The sequence below is a fragment of the Ailuropoda melanoleuca genome, chromosome 9 (genome assembly GCF_002007445.2).
Source record: "Ailuropoda melanoleuca isolate Jingjing chromosome 9, ASM200744v2, whole genome shotgun sequence".
In the NCBI taxonomy this organism is placed as follows: domain Eukaryota; kingdom Metazoa; phylum Chordata; class Mammalia; order Carnivora; family Ursidae; genus Ailuropoda; species Ailuropoda melanoleuca.
Window position 1 is genome coordinate 102651388 of NC_048226.1, and position 14043 is coordinate 102665430.

Sequence of the window (14043 nt, forward strand, 5' to 3'; positions counted from 1 at the left end):
AGAGATACTTGCACAGCCATGTCCGTAGCAGCATTCTTCACGATAGCCAAAAGGTGGAAGCAATCCAAGTGTCCATTGAGGGATGCAGGGATAACCAAATGTGGTTTATCCATACAGTGGAATATCACTCAAAAGAGAAAAGTCCTGTCAGATGCTACAACATGAGGGGAATGTGAGGACTTACACAGAGTGAACTAAGCCTGTCCCTAGAAGACCAATACTGCCCAAGTCCACTTAATATGAGGCACTTAATTATAAAGACCAGAAGTGGAAATGGTGGTCGCCAGGAACTGAGGGGTGGGAAGTGGTGGTTTTATGACTGCAGAGTTCCCCTTTTGCAAGATCAAGAGTCTGGAGCTTAGCCTGACTGGCTCCGTCGGTGGGGCATGCAACTCTTCATCTCAGAGTCCCGAGTTCAAGCCCCACATTGCGCGTGAAACCTACCCTAAAATACAAAAACGACAACACTCGAGCTTATGAGCACAACGCCGAGTGTATTTATTAGTGCACTGTGCCGTTAAAAATGGTCACGACGATGAATTCTGAGTTTTGTGTATTTTATCACAATCCCAAATAAGAAACCATAAAGGTGTCAGCGAGTGGGGAGGGCGCACCCCAGCTGGCCAAGCCGGTGCGAGTTGGCGACCGCTCGTCCCGGGAAGGCGGTCACCAGCGCACGGGGGCAGCGAGGGAGCATCGGGCCCTAGAGGGAGCGCGCCAGCGGAGAGCCAGCGGGCTCTGGCGGGGGCCTGACGGACACCGCACGCCCCTGGGGCAGGGACGGGGCCTGAGCAGCTGGACACGGGGGGGACTCCCCGGTTCAGAAAGCCTCGGGAAGCGGCGCCAGGGCCCTTCCAGCCTCCTGTCCGCGCAGCGCCCCGCACACCTAGCGAGGGGACTGCGGGGCGCGGGAGCGGGTGAGCGAGGCGGGAAGGCAGAGGGTCGCTCCGGGGCTCCGTCGGCGGATGGGGGCGAGCCAGCGCCCACCGCGCCCTGCCGGCCTTCCGCACCACCGAGACGCACCTCCGCACCGGGCGGAGCGCCGCTTCCGGCGGCGGGAGAAGCGCTTCCGCCCGGGAAGTTTGCGGAGGCCGATCGGGGCGGCGGCGGTGGTGCTGGAGGTCCCGACGGTGAGGCCCGCCACGTGGGGGCCCCGCTGGGATCCGGGCTCTGTCCCGCTGCCGCCTCAGTGTCCCGAGCACCCCCGTGTCCAGCCCCGCTCCCTGCGCCTCCGCCGCGGCCCTGCGCTGCGTCACCCCACAGGTCCTTGTCCGCGCTCCCGGTGTCTGCCCTCAGTGCCCGCGGCCAGCCCCCTTCCCGCCGCCTTCCCGCCCCCTTCGCCCCCTTCCCGCCCCCTTCCCGCCCCCTTCCCGCCCCCTTCCCGTGTCTGGTCTGCGCGCCTCAGGGCGGGGGGTCTTTCCAAGCTGGAGGTCATCCGCGTACGCTTCTGTGTTAGTCCTTCCTGCCTCTCCCGGAAACCACGGCCGGGACGGCGGGCGGGCGCTGGCCCCAGGCTGCTGTCCTCCCCCCCGCCCCCCGCGGTCGGGGCACCGGGTGTCCCCGGTTCACAGCGCACAGGGATGCACAGTTCAGGGCGCCGTGCTGACGGTGTCACCGCGATGACCCTTAGCTTCTGAGGGGCTCAGGGCCTTCCCTGCAAACTCTGTCTGTACCGTGGGCTCCATGCACATTTTCATGGGTTTGTAGGCCATCCTGTATCTTTTGGAGAAGTGTTCAAATATTTTCCTCGTTTTAAGCTTTCTTTTTATTATTGATTTATAGGACTTCTAGTTCTGGATAGGAGTGTTTTCTAAGAGATGTGTATTGAGAATGTTTTTTCCCAGTCTGTCTGTAGCTTGCTTTATCACTGAATTGTCTTTTGATAAGCAGAAAATTTTATTTTTGATAAAGCCCAATGTGAACTTTTTTTTCCTTTTAATCTGAGTGTTTTGAGGTCCCAGGAAAGAAATCTTTGCCTGCCCCAAGGTTATGCAGACATTCTCCGGGGTTTTCTTCTGGAAGTTTTATAGTTTCAGCTTTCACATTTACTTGTGGGACCCATCTTAATTTGGGGTATGGGGTGAGGTAGCAGTGTTAAGGTTAGTATCTTCCCCTGTTGTCCTGGCGCTCTAAAAAGACAAAACAGCCCTTTCTTTTGCCCTTTGAATTGCACTGGTGCGGTTGTTGTAAGACATTTAACTCTGTGTGTGTGTGTGTGTGCAGTCTGCTTGTGGCTTCAAGCCACGCGCCTATATGCCAGTGCCCCACGTCTCAATTACTGGGGCTTGACGTCCGTCCTAGAATCAAGTAGTGTAAGTCTTCCCACTTTGTTTTTCAAGATTGGTTATTTGAGGTCCTTTGCATTTCCATATACATTTTATAATCAGCATGTACATTTCTATATAAAAAACTGCCGTGATTTTGCTTGGAGTGGTGTGGAATTTCTAGATCAGTTAGGGACAAAAGCTTAATACCCATAAACATGGTATATCCCCCAGTTTATTTCTGTCTTCAAGTTTGCTTAGCGTTGTTTGTAGTTTGGAGAGTAGAGGATTGCACATCTCTTGTTAGAGATGTTAAGTTGCAGTGCTGTCTATCTGGAGAGAGTGTCAGACCACAGAGATTGAGGGCTCAGTCCTACGAGTCTGCCCTCCTCCAACCTCAGATGCCAGTGTCAGGTATGGGCTCTGTCCTGTGCTTCTGATGGGATTGACTACAGATCAGAGGTTACCAGGACCCTTTCCTCGGGTTCAGTTAATTTGCTCACAGAACTCAGAAAAACATTTCACTTACTAGACGACCAGTTTCCTATAAAAGGATGCCACTCAGGAACAGCCAGATGGAAGGGCTGCACAGGGCTCCCATAGGCTCTGAGCACTCCTCTCTCCCCAAATCTCCAGGTATTCACCATCCTGGAAGCTCTCCAAACCCGTTACTTCCTGGTGTTTGTGGAGGTTCATTATATAGGCCTGATCGATAAGATCCCTGGCCATTGGTGAGTGATTCTACCTCCAGCCCCGCTCGTCTCCTGCAGGGGTGTTGGGGGGCGACGAAAAGTCCCAACCCTGTAGTTGCCCCTGTCCTGTGGTTTAGAGGGCCTTTTCCAGTCACTTCATTAGCAGAAGCTCAGCAAGGGCTTCTTAGGACAGAAGACAGTCCAGTTGTTCAGGGAGTTCCACGGGTTCCAGCTTTCTGCCAGGAACTGGGGATTTCTTATACCACGCTAAGCATTCTCCTTTTTTTTGTTGTTACTTTTAAAATTTTTATTTCACTTTCCCAGTATTCATTGCTAATAGAAGCATAATGAATTTTTATATTCTTCGACCTCACTTAATTCACTCATTAGCTCTAGTTTTTGTTTGAAGAATTCTTAGGATTTCCCTAGAAACATGGTTATGTCATCCCTAGATAATAACAGTTTTACTTCTTTCTGTGTCATCTTGAAGGCTGGATTCTTCTTACTTTCTTGGAGTGGATCAGACCTTCAGTAGCAGCTGAGGGGAAGCTGTGAGAGTGGGCAGGCTTGCCTTATTTTGGATCTGAGAGGGACGGTGTTCAGTGTCCGTTAACCGTGATACTAGCTGCAGCTTTGTTGGCTTGAGGACGCTGTCTTGTGTTCCTTGCTTGCTGAGAGGTTTCATCACAATTGGATACTGAATTTTAACAAACGCCTTTTCTGCATCTGTTGAGGTGATCATATGGTTTGATTGGGTTTTCTTGTTTGTTCTGTTTTTTAAGTGGGGGAGGGGCAGAGGGAGAGAGAGAATCTTAAGCAGGATCGATCTCGCGACCCTGAGATCATGACCTGAGCTGACATCAGAAGTCGGACACTTACCTGACTGAGTCTCCCGGGCGCCCCCCCATCCTGTGAATATGGATGATTATGTTGCTTCCTTTTTAAATGACTTGGGAAAGTTGGGGAACCTATTTTGATTAAAGCTGAAGCCTTGCTCCTGAAAACATAAGGAAAATCTCCAATTGAAGAACATATGCAGGAAGATATTTAACAGATGCGAACACCTGTGAGTGTCCAGAGGAAAAACCCAGTGAACGTTTGTCAGAACTCTGCGCTGAGGCAGCTGTCGGGGGGACGGCGGGACAAGTGAAGCAGACGTGAGCAGAGACAGTGCTACTGACCTCGAGGTGCTGAGTGCAGGAATGCGCTGGACGAAGGCGACATTCCGGAAAGTGGTCGTGTTCTCCGCTGGCGCCTTCCAGCCCTGGAGTCATTAACTCCAGCAAACGAAGGTCAACCTACTCTGCATTCTTGGGTTAAACTCCACTTAGTCATGACATATAGTTCTTTGTGTGAGTTGCTGTTTTGGGCTTCCTGGTGTTTCGTTAAGAATATGTGTGTCTGGGGCACCTGGTGTCCCCACCCTGATTGTGCTCTTTCTCTCTCTCTCTCAAATACATAAATAAATCTTAAAAAAAAAAAATACCTCTGTGCTTATGAGAGAGATGGGCCTGTGATTTTCTTGTCCTGGAATGTCTCCATCAGGGTTTGGTGTCACGGCTCGCTGGCCTTCAGGGGACAAGCTGGGCGGTAGGTATTTGCCTGTCCTCTGCTGTCTCTGAGGCTTCGGAGGCTGGTGCTGCTCCTTCTTAAGGGTTTGGTAGAGATCACTAGTGAGTCCGCTGGGGCTGCTGTTTTCTCCGGGGGGAGTCTGTTTCATAATGTGCTTTTGAGGGACTTTATCCGTTTCACCCAGTTGCTGAGCTTGGTGGACCTTTACTCCGCATGGCTCTTTGTGATGCCTGTGGTGCTTGTGCGCCCTAAGTTAGGTCTTGTTCTTTCATCCCCGGTACGGGGAACTAGGCACCTTCCACCAGCTGGTTTGGCTCTTCTCTGGGCGTCTTGGGGACAGCCTCTGCTGTATCTTGGGGCTCCTGCTTTGCCTAGGAAAGACACAGGAGCCCCCAGCGGCTGGAGACGCAGCAACTCTGAGGAGGGCGGCTCTGAACGGAGCTGAGGGCAGACGCTGGCACTGAGCAGACCCTGGCTGCATAGTGTACGTGAGGTTGTGGCTTAGTCCCGAAACCCAGTGAAGAGTAGTGAGGAAGGATGGGCCGCACCATCATTGTTCTGGGGGAAGGCTGCCATGTGTCCTGTCCGTGGGGAAGCGCATGAGAACATCTCTGTGTGCGGTGCCTTGGGTGCGGGCTGTCCTAGCCCCGTGTCCTGGGGACGAACCCAGGCCGCCTTGGTGGGCTTTCAGCCCCAGATTCTCCAGGCATGTAGTTGCAGCAGGGTTGTTGGTGTTCAGCCCTCAGTGGCTGGTCTCAGCCATCATTTGGCGTCAGGCGGCGGCTTGCTTTCTGGAATGTCAGAGCCCTTGCGTATGGGGGGTAAAACAGTAGTGCCCAGCTGTCCCATTTTTTTACAGTGATGCTGGCCCCTCCCCACCTCCAAGTTCACCTTCCATTCTGGAGCAGACCCTGCAAAAGCACTTGTGTGACAGGTTTTTCCCGACTCCCCCTTGGTCCTCTGAGCAGGTGCAGCTCTGGGTCAGGCGAGGCCTCTGGACTGCGGCCTCGCTCACTTTTGTTGTCTCCCCAGATCAGCTGGTTCTCTGCACCTGCCTTTCCCCAGAGGGCCCCCCCCCGCCACCATCTCCCCATGGATGTGCCTGAGGTGAGCCCCCAGCGCCCAGCTGCTCCGCGGGGAGGGGCTCCTGATGGTGGCTTCACAGATTAGCAGCTGCCGGCTCACTGGTTCTGATTTATGGAGTTGGGGGGCCTGTGATCTGTTCACATTAAGACCATGGTAGGTGAGGGCACCTGACTCGATTTCAGCTCAGGCCTTGATCTCAGGGCCCTGTGATCGAGCGCCATGTCAGGCTCTCTCTCTCTGTCTCTAAAATAAATAAGTAAATCTTTGGGGGAAAAAAGCCCGTAGTAGGTGTCCTAGAGAATGGCCTTCCAAGGCGCTAAGTTGGCAAGAACGGCCATAACTCAGTCCCACAGGCATGTTTTATGTGTTTTTCTCCCACTCTGGGGGGTGCAAGCCCCACGTCACGTCCCTGCCTGGTTGGACTCTTCCTGGCCTGAGGGAGAGGGAGGGAGGGAGCGAGCTCTGGGGTGTCTCCTCTTACAAGGACACTAATCCTAGGGGATCAGGGCCCCACACTTAGGCTCTTTTAACCATAATTACTTCCTGAGAGGCCCCACCTTCAAATACAGCCATCCTGGGGGTCAGGGATTCCACATACGAATGGGGGGGCACAAACAGTCCATAACAAGCGCCTTTCCTTCCTGGTACCTAAGTTTCAGGCCTCTTGAGGTTTTTCCTCCTTGGAGACCATCCCCCTTCTTTTCTTCCAGCCTGAACATGTGACTTTTAGCTTCTCCTCATTTCCCACTGTCCTGCAGCCTCAGGAGTGGCCACGTCTGACTTCCTGCTCCTGGTGGGGAGCTGCCTGTGTTGCAGGAGCCAGTGACCTTCGAGGAGGTGTCCACACAGTTCTCAGGGGAACAGTGGCAGTGTCTGGACCCTGACCAGCAGGCCCTCTCCCGGGACATGATGCTGGACAATTTTGGGAGCTCAGCTTCTCTGGGTAAGGGCTGTGCCATTGGCCTCCAGAGCCTGTCTGGTCTCTGGCTGGCCCTCGGGCTTCAAGGCTAGGCTAAGAGGACAGTGACAAGTTCTTGTCCTGTGTGCCATAAAGGGGCCATCCTGGGCCGACTCTGGCCAAGGGCATTTCTCCATGCTCCCCTGCAGGCAGCCCCATCTCCCTCCCTCAGACCGGAAGCCATGCAGCCCCATGTGGTTCCAGGTCGCTCACCCTCCAGGCCATAAGCGTCCTTCCGACCAGGTACCCGAGACCCTCCCCATCCTGGGGATCCACACGGTCCGGTACCTCCCCAGCTCGCCTCACATGTCCATTTCATCTCACTTGAGAAAGGATCTGTGAGGTGTGTGGACAGGCCTCGCCCAGCATCACACGGTCCACCCTGAGCGCAGGCCATACCCACACGGTGACTGTGGGGAAGCCTTGGGGCAGAAGTGCAGCCTCCCTGGGCATCAGCTGGGGCGCAGCAGGGAGAGACCCTGCATGTGCACCCAGTGTGGCAGGGTCTTCTGGTGGCCCAACGGCAGCAGCATCCAGCAGACGCTGCAACTGACCGGGAGGTCCTACGAGTGTGGCCGCTGCGGGAAAGGCTTCCGCCATCTGGGCTTCTTCACACGGCAGCAGAGGGGAGGACTCCCAACACCCCATGTACCCCGACCCTCGGCCAGGGCCGGGTGCTGTGGTCGCTCCTGACAACCTGTGGGGAGGCAGCCTGCCTGGTCCTGGAGTTGCAGGAAAGCCTGTCAGCCCCCCGGGCCCCTGAGCGGCCCCACAGGACCGCGGCCTCACTGGAGGAGGCCGCTGCAGGCATAGCGCCCCTGCCCCGCGCCTTTCTGCCCCTCTCTCTCCACCACGCTCCTCCTCATTTCTGGGTCTTCCAGCTTGCACCCCGTGGCCAGCCTGTGGCCCCCAGAAGCACAGCCCTCCTGCGGCCGGCACCTGTGTCGTTTGCAGGCTCGTCAGAGGGTGGGAGAGTTGTCTTCATTGGCAGCCGGAACGCACACCGGAGTTGTGCTCCGCAAATCCTCCAAGTGCGGACAGAGCGTCCCGTGCGGTGCGGGCCCGCGTGTCCACAGGGGTGTGCGCTCCCTGCTCTGATGGCCCTGCTGTTCCCGCTTAACCTCTCCAGCCGCCGGTAGTGCGTCTCGCCCTTGTTGGTTTACAGTCACGAACACAGGCAGTGGGGACCGTTTTCTCCCGGTGTCATGTGGCTGGACACCGGCAGATGGTCAGCAAGGCCTGCGTTGGGCTGGACCGTCCTTGTGCTTCACCCCTGCCCTTTGCCGTCAGGAGCACAGCTGAGCCCACGGCCAGCACAGAGTCTGCTTGAGGTCCTCTCCCGCTGCCCCCACCCTGCTCACAAGCTCGCTTTCTGAAATAAATGAATCTTTAATTAATTTTAAAAACTCTATTAAAAAGAAAGATGGGGGCGCCTGGGTGTCTCAGTCGGTGAAGCGTCTGCCTTCAGCTCAGGTCATGATCTCAGCGTCCTGGGATCTAGTCCTGTGTCAGGCTCCCTGCTCGGCAGGGAGCCTGCTTCTCCCCCTCCCTCTGCCCCTCTCCTCTCCCCACTGTGCATGCACTCTCTCTCAAATAAATAAATTTTAAAAATCTTTAAAAAAAGACAAAATGGTATTGGCAGAATGAGTTGTTGAAGCCAGGGTTTGAAATTTCTTCTCTTTTTTCTCATGTTGCTGCATATGTCTGTTCGAAGCTCATTGATTTGTCCTGAAGACGGTTGCGAGCAGCTGTGACGTCATGAAGTCGCAGAGCTCCGTCATTCTGCTCGGCCGCGGAAGAGAGCACCACAGGCCGGGCGGCCTACGAAACGCATTGGTTTCTCACAGCTCTGGAGGGAAGTCCGAGGCCGTGCTGCCGGCAGGGTGGGGTTCTGGCGAGGACTCACTTCCTGGCCTGCAGCCGGCCCCTCCTCACCGTGTCCTTACCTGGTGGGGGGAGCTCTGGTGTCTGATCTTATCAGGCCACAGACCCCATCATGGGGGCCCCACCCTCATGACCTCATCTGAACCTAATCACCTCTCAACGGCCCCACCTCCAAAGACATCACACTGGGGCTGGGGCTTCACCACAGGAATTTGGGGGAACACGACGCGGTTCCTGGCAGGAGCTTGTCTGGTCAGACCAGCGGGAGGTGGGTGTTTCTCCTGCAGTGCCGGCCCACGTCGCTGCAGAGCCATAGCGGCATGGGTCCCAAGGGCCCCAGAATAAAGGGAAAGCCGCCCAAGGCAGTATTTGAGTGTGTTTTATCCAGAGAATCCAGAGGTTTCTGCAGTGTTTGTATTTTTCTCCCAGTTCAAAGCAGTCGGGCCGGGAAGCGGCTGGGTTGTTCCCGCCCAAGGCGCCGAGCTGTGAGGCCTTCAAAGGGCCCTGAGCGTGGGTGCAGGTTCCGCAGGCCTGCTTCGCATCCGCGGGCGAGAGCGCCAAGGGCAACACTCATGAGCGTTTGTCCTCCAGAAACCAGCTGGCTGTGTGTCTGGCTCACCTGTTTCTGGTGTTTTCATCTGTCACTTCATGATGCAGTGGTGTGGAATTAAGTGGGAACAACAGAATCATGCGATTATCTGCATCCCATCTGATGACCCTGACTGATGGATCTGAGGGGGCCGCGCCGCGCTCCGTGCTGGTGGAACGGGGAGTGCCCGTTCCCCGCGGCCCCTTGCTCACCTGCGCCGGCGGCTGAGGCCGCAGTGGTGGGTCCAGTCCCGTCTGAAGTTGTCCGTGCTCAGCTTGGGGGCTGATGGTGGGCGAGGGACACCCGAGCGATAGGAGGCGGCCGGTCCTGTGCGCACGCGTGCGGCCCCGGGGTGGGGATCGTGCGGGGCAGCCACGCGAGGGCGCCGCGAGTCTGGATCTCGGATCTCTGCACTGTCTGTCCCCGAGGCCAGTGGGGCCACGCCAGCCAGATGGACACTAAGGTGGACCCTGTAATGCTTCAGCAAGCTTGACGTCACCCTGAGCACGTTTTCCTTTTCCTCCTTCCGGAAGCCTCCTCCAGCCCTTCCCTCGTTTCTCCAGAGAATCCTTTGTTCCAGGACCTCGGTATCGCCACTTAGTGAGAGCCTTGGATGGCACCAGCGCTAGTCACGACAGCACCGCGCGGACGGGACTCACGCGGGCAGCTCCTACCAGGTTCCTGTGCGGGCCACCCTGGAGGAGCCCTCGGTCGTGTGTCCCCGAGGCGTCAGCCTGTGGCAGCCGCCTTCCCCATTCCTCTTTATCCACAAACTCCAGGCTGCCCTGTATTTCAGCTCCGAGTGCAGAGGTACGTTTTCGGCATATACGCACGTCCCCGGGGGCAGAGTGACCTGGGAGAGGAAGTATCAGCCTTGTCGGGGCAGCGGAGCCCGGCCAGCGGCGCGCTCCCCCCATCTTGCTGTCTCTGCGCTCTGCGTTTATCTGGGGCAGAGCACGCGGGCCCACTTTGGGGCAGAATACATGTGCCACTGGGGGCTGACGGGCCAGTCATGCCTGTGACCTGGCCTTCCTCCCTTCTCCCCAGGGGACACTCAGAGCTCCCTGTGGGTTGGCCTGTTCCCCGTGTGCCACGTGGAGCTCACTCCTCCCTCTACACACGTTCTCTCCCTGACACCCCTGCCGCCTGCAATCCTGTCTTTGGCCTTCTCGGTAGCCGCGCAAGGCCTAGCACCCGGACCCCCCATTTGGGTCCTAGAAAGCGCAGGGGGTGTGCTGTTGCTACGTCATCCCTGTCCTTTGTGACCCTCTGAAACCCCCTCACCGGGAGGCCCTGTGGTCAGACTGTCCGATGAGAAGCTGGGGACATTCACGCCAGGGGAGGGCGCACTGAGGCTCTGGGTCCCTTGACCAATCAATCAGGCAACTTTTGTCTAGAAAAGAGAGTCAAGTGCATGTGTTTTAGTGAAATTCATTCCATGTTACAGTTCGACATAAGCCTCACTGAATACAGTATCTCTCTGTGGGAAACAGAGCAGAATGGGGTGCCTGGGTGGCACAGCGGTTAGGCGTCTGCCTTCGGCTCGGGGCGTGGTCCCGGTGTTGTGGGATCGGGCCCCACGTCAGGCTCTTCCACTGTGGGCCTGCTTCTTCCTCTCCCACTCCCCCTGCTTGTGTTCCCTCTCTCGCTGGCTGTCTCTATCTCTGTCGAATAAATTTAAAAAAAAATCTAAAAAAAAAAACAGAGCAGAAAGTCGGAGACCCCGTCATCTGGCCCCCTCCTGAGGGACATTCTGTTAATGCTGGAGGGTGTCCCCAAGCGCTTGTCGCGTGCCGTGGAAATAAGCACGTGATTTTGGTTTGTTTGCCTCACGCTAGTGGAACCCCCAGGTCCTTCCACATGTGTTTGGTTGTCTGGCATGAACCCTCCTTGTCCCCATCCTTTCCACACCTTCATGGGCTTCTATAATACGTGCCGAGGGACACTTCCGTGCCAGCTGTGTGGCTGTGTGTGTGCACATGGGTCGGGTCAGGTTCCTGGGGCGCTGTGACAAACTACCATAGACTGGGTGGCTCTGGGTTCTGCAGCCAGAAACCTGAGGTCCAGGCAGAGGCAGGGCCATGCTGCCCCTGAAGCCTGTAGGGGAGGGTCCTTCCTGGATCTCCCTGCTTCTGACAGTGTGGGTGAAACCTGATGTGCCCCAGCTTACAGACGCAGCTCTGTCTCTGCCTCCGTCGTTGTGGGTGTTCGTGCGTCTGTCTTCATGTGGCCATCTTCTTGTAAGGACACCGATCCTACTGGATGAGGGCCCGCCTTATACCCGTGTGACTTCATCTTTGACTTCATCTTTGCTAACTGCTGCAGCCCTGCTTCCAGATAAGCTCACATTCTGAAGCTAGGACTTGAACATGTCTTTTTGGGGACACAATTCAATCCACAACACATAGCAGAACAGGGTCCTAGAAGATGGCTCAGTTGAAGTATGCCTGCTTTAGATGGAAGAGAAGCCGCCGCACAGCAGGGCCTCCACACTGCAGACTGATAAAAGGTTCAGTTTACAGGGAAGAGTTAAGCTTCCCTGTACTATAGGAAGAAACTATAGGAAGAGTTCTAAACCCATATGCAATTAATAATTGCTTCAAAATACATAAAGTAAAAATGACAGAACTACAAGGGAAAATTGACAAATGCCTCGTCTGAGTGATGTCTCTCAGGGAGCTATTTCGTAGGAATCAGTGGGCTAGAGTGTCTTGAGGACAGTGGGTTTCTGGGCCGAAGAGAGATTGGAATATCATTTGCTAGAAGGAGTACCTGGGAAGAGGAAGTGTGGGGCATGCTACCGTTTGTTAGCTTCATAAGTACCAAGAAACCTTATCTTGATTTAACACTTCAAATTAGAATAGGGGTTTGAACAAGGTCTAACGTTGCATTTAGTGGAAATGTATCCTAAGTTTGTTAATCCATAACAATTTACTCTTTTTAAAAAATTCCTTCCCATTTATTTTGGGGGGGGGAGGGTAAAAACAGTCATTTGCTCCAGAGAGAATTTGAATCGCTATATCCCTACTCTATCTTTTATTATGTTCCTCTTCCCCCAGTGTTTTGTATACAGTGGTAGTCACATTCAGAAACTTGATTAGATCAGTTTTGTTTCTCATCAGGAATGCTCTGTTGGTTGCACTGTGCAAGATTCTATTGCTTCACACCAGGAGGCACTTAATACCTCTTGGTGAAGTTAGGGTCACTCATGGGTTCAGAGGGTCAGCTGAATCCTCCATTATGTTGATCAATTTTCCACCTATGGGCTTTCACTACCATTATGACATACCTAACTTTCCTTCACCAATTTGTTTATCCTGAAATACAGTTCATAGGGGAAAGTCAGAATGGATGTGATTCTTCATTTATCAATTTTTAGAATAATGGATTACTATAGTAGCAACCTTCAAGAGGACTAATGGAGTGGGTTTTTATAGTATTTTAAACTTATGCATTTTATATATTTGGTATGTTTCTATTCAGTACAGCCATTATTCTTTTTGATGCTGAAATTGTTGACTTTTTGGCCATTCAGAGCCCTTCACTTTTGTCAGCCTGACCCTCTGGTAGGTCTCTTTCTGGGAGCAATCTTGCTTTCTGGCACAAGATATCCTAAACTCATTTTGTATTATTTCCTTCCCCAAATCTCACAGGAACCCTAGTTCCTTTTAAAGAGAAATGGTGAACTCTCCCAAGAGTGTTTGTGTTTCCTGCTGGGAGGGGCCTAGGAGCACCGTCCACCCAGGAACCCAGGAACTGAACATTTCAACTAAAGTGTCACCGTGGGGGTGGGGGGTGGCCAAAGCATACAGAACCCCAAATACAGCTAGGTGAGGCAGGACAGGACTTCTGCCCACTTCTGGTGGGTGGTTCACCCTCACTGTGCACTGCCCTTGATAACCAAAAGCTCCATCTTATTTTTTTTAAAGATTTTTTATTTATTTATTTGACAGAGATAGACAGCCAGCGAGAGAGGGAACACAAGCAGGGGGAGTGGGAGAGGAAGAAGCAGGCTCCCAGCGGAGGAGCCCGATGTGGGACTCGATCCCGGAACGCCGGGATCACGCCCTGAGCCGAAGGCAGACGCCTAACGACTGCGCTACCCAGGCGCCCCCTAAAAGCTCCATCTTAAACCTGTGATCTGAACTGTCCCCACCTGGCCCAAGTCCAGTTCTGGTTCCACCGGTCCTGACCATCCAAAGGGCCCTTCCATGTGGACTGCGAAAATTAAAGGAGACCTCGTTTAGAATGGAGCCGAGTGGAGCGGGGAGGCCACCAGGGGGAGCTCTCACTGCCTGACATCTCACTTGCGGACCGGTCTCGGACCTGGCCAGTCACTACAGCCTTAGAGCCCCACCAGAGGAAGAACGGTTTCCTCCCCGCCCCACCAACAGCTCAGCCAATGAGAAGCCACTGCACTGCCAGCTCTGTTCTGGCCAATGGGCTTTTAATTTACAACAGCCCCTCCCAACTCCCCCTTTCCTCTATAAAGCAGTGTTCCGCTCCTTTGTTCCGAGGGCTCGTAGGTGGTTTTGCCCTAGCTCGCTCGTCTTGGGACTGCAATTCTCTGCTATTCCTGAACAAACCTATTTCTGCTGGTAAAATAATTGGCATTTTATTTTAAGTTTAACAGGGCCTTCAGGATCTGCTGCTTGGACCCCTGTTCCGTGAGCCACGGTGGGGGGCTGCCCTGCCGTGTCCCCAAGGCTCCACCAGCTCTGCACCCTGCTGCTGGAAGTGCACCAGCCACTCTAGCCTTGACCACCTCCTGTTTGGGCCTCTCCAACGCCGGGCCCCAATGTGCAACTGAAGACCCAAAATGTAAGAACCTTCCCTCTGTGGTCAGGATGAAGTCCCTAGCCCTCGGGCCAGTATTGAGGGTATGCAGGGCCTGGCCTCCCCCAAAACCTGCTGGACCTCCCCAACCACAACCGTGGGACATCTTCCTGGCCAGCCTCTGCGCATTGGGACGGAGAGCTAAATGCGATGTCTGGCCCT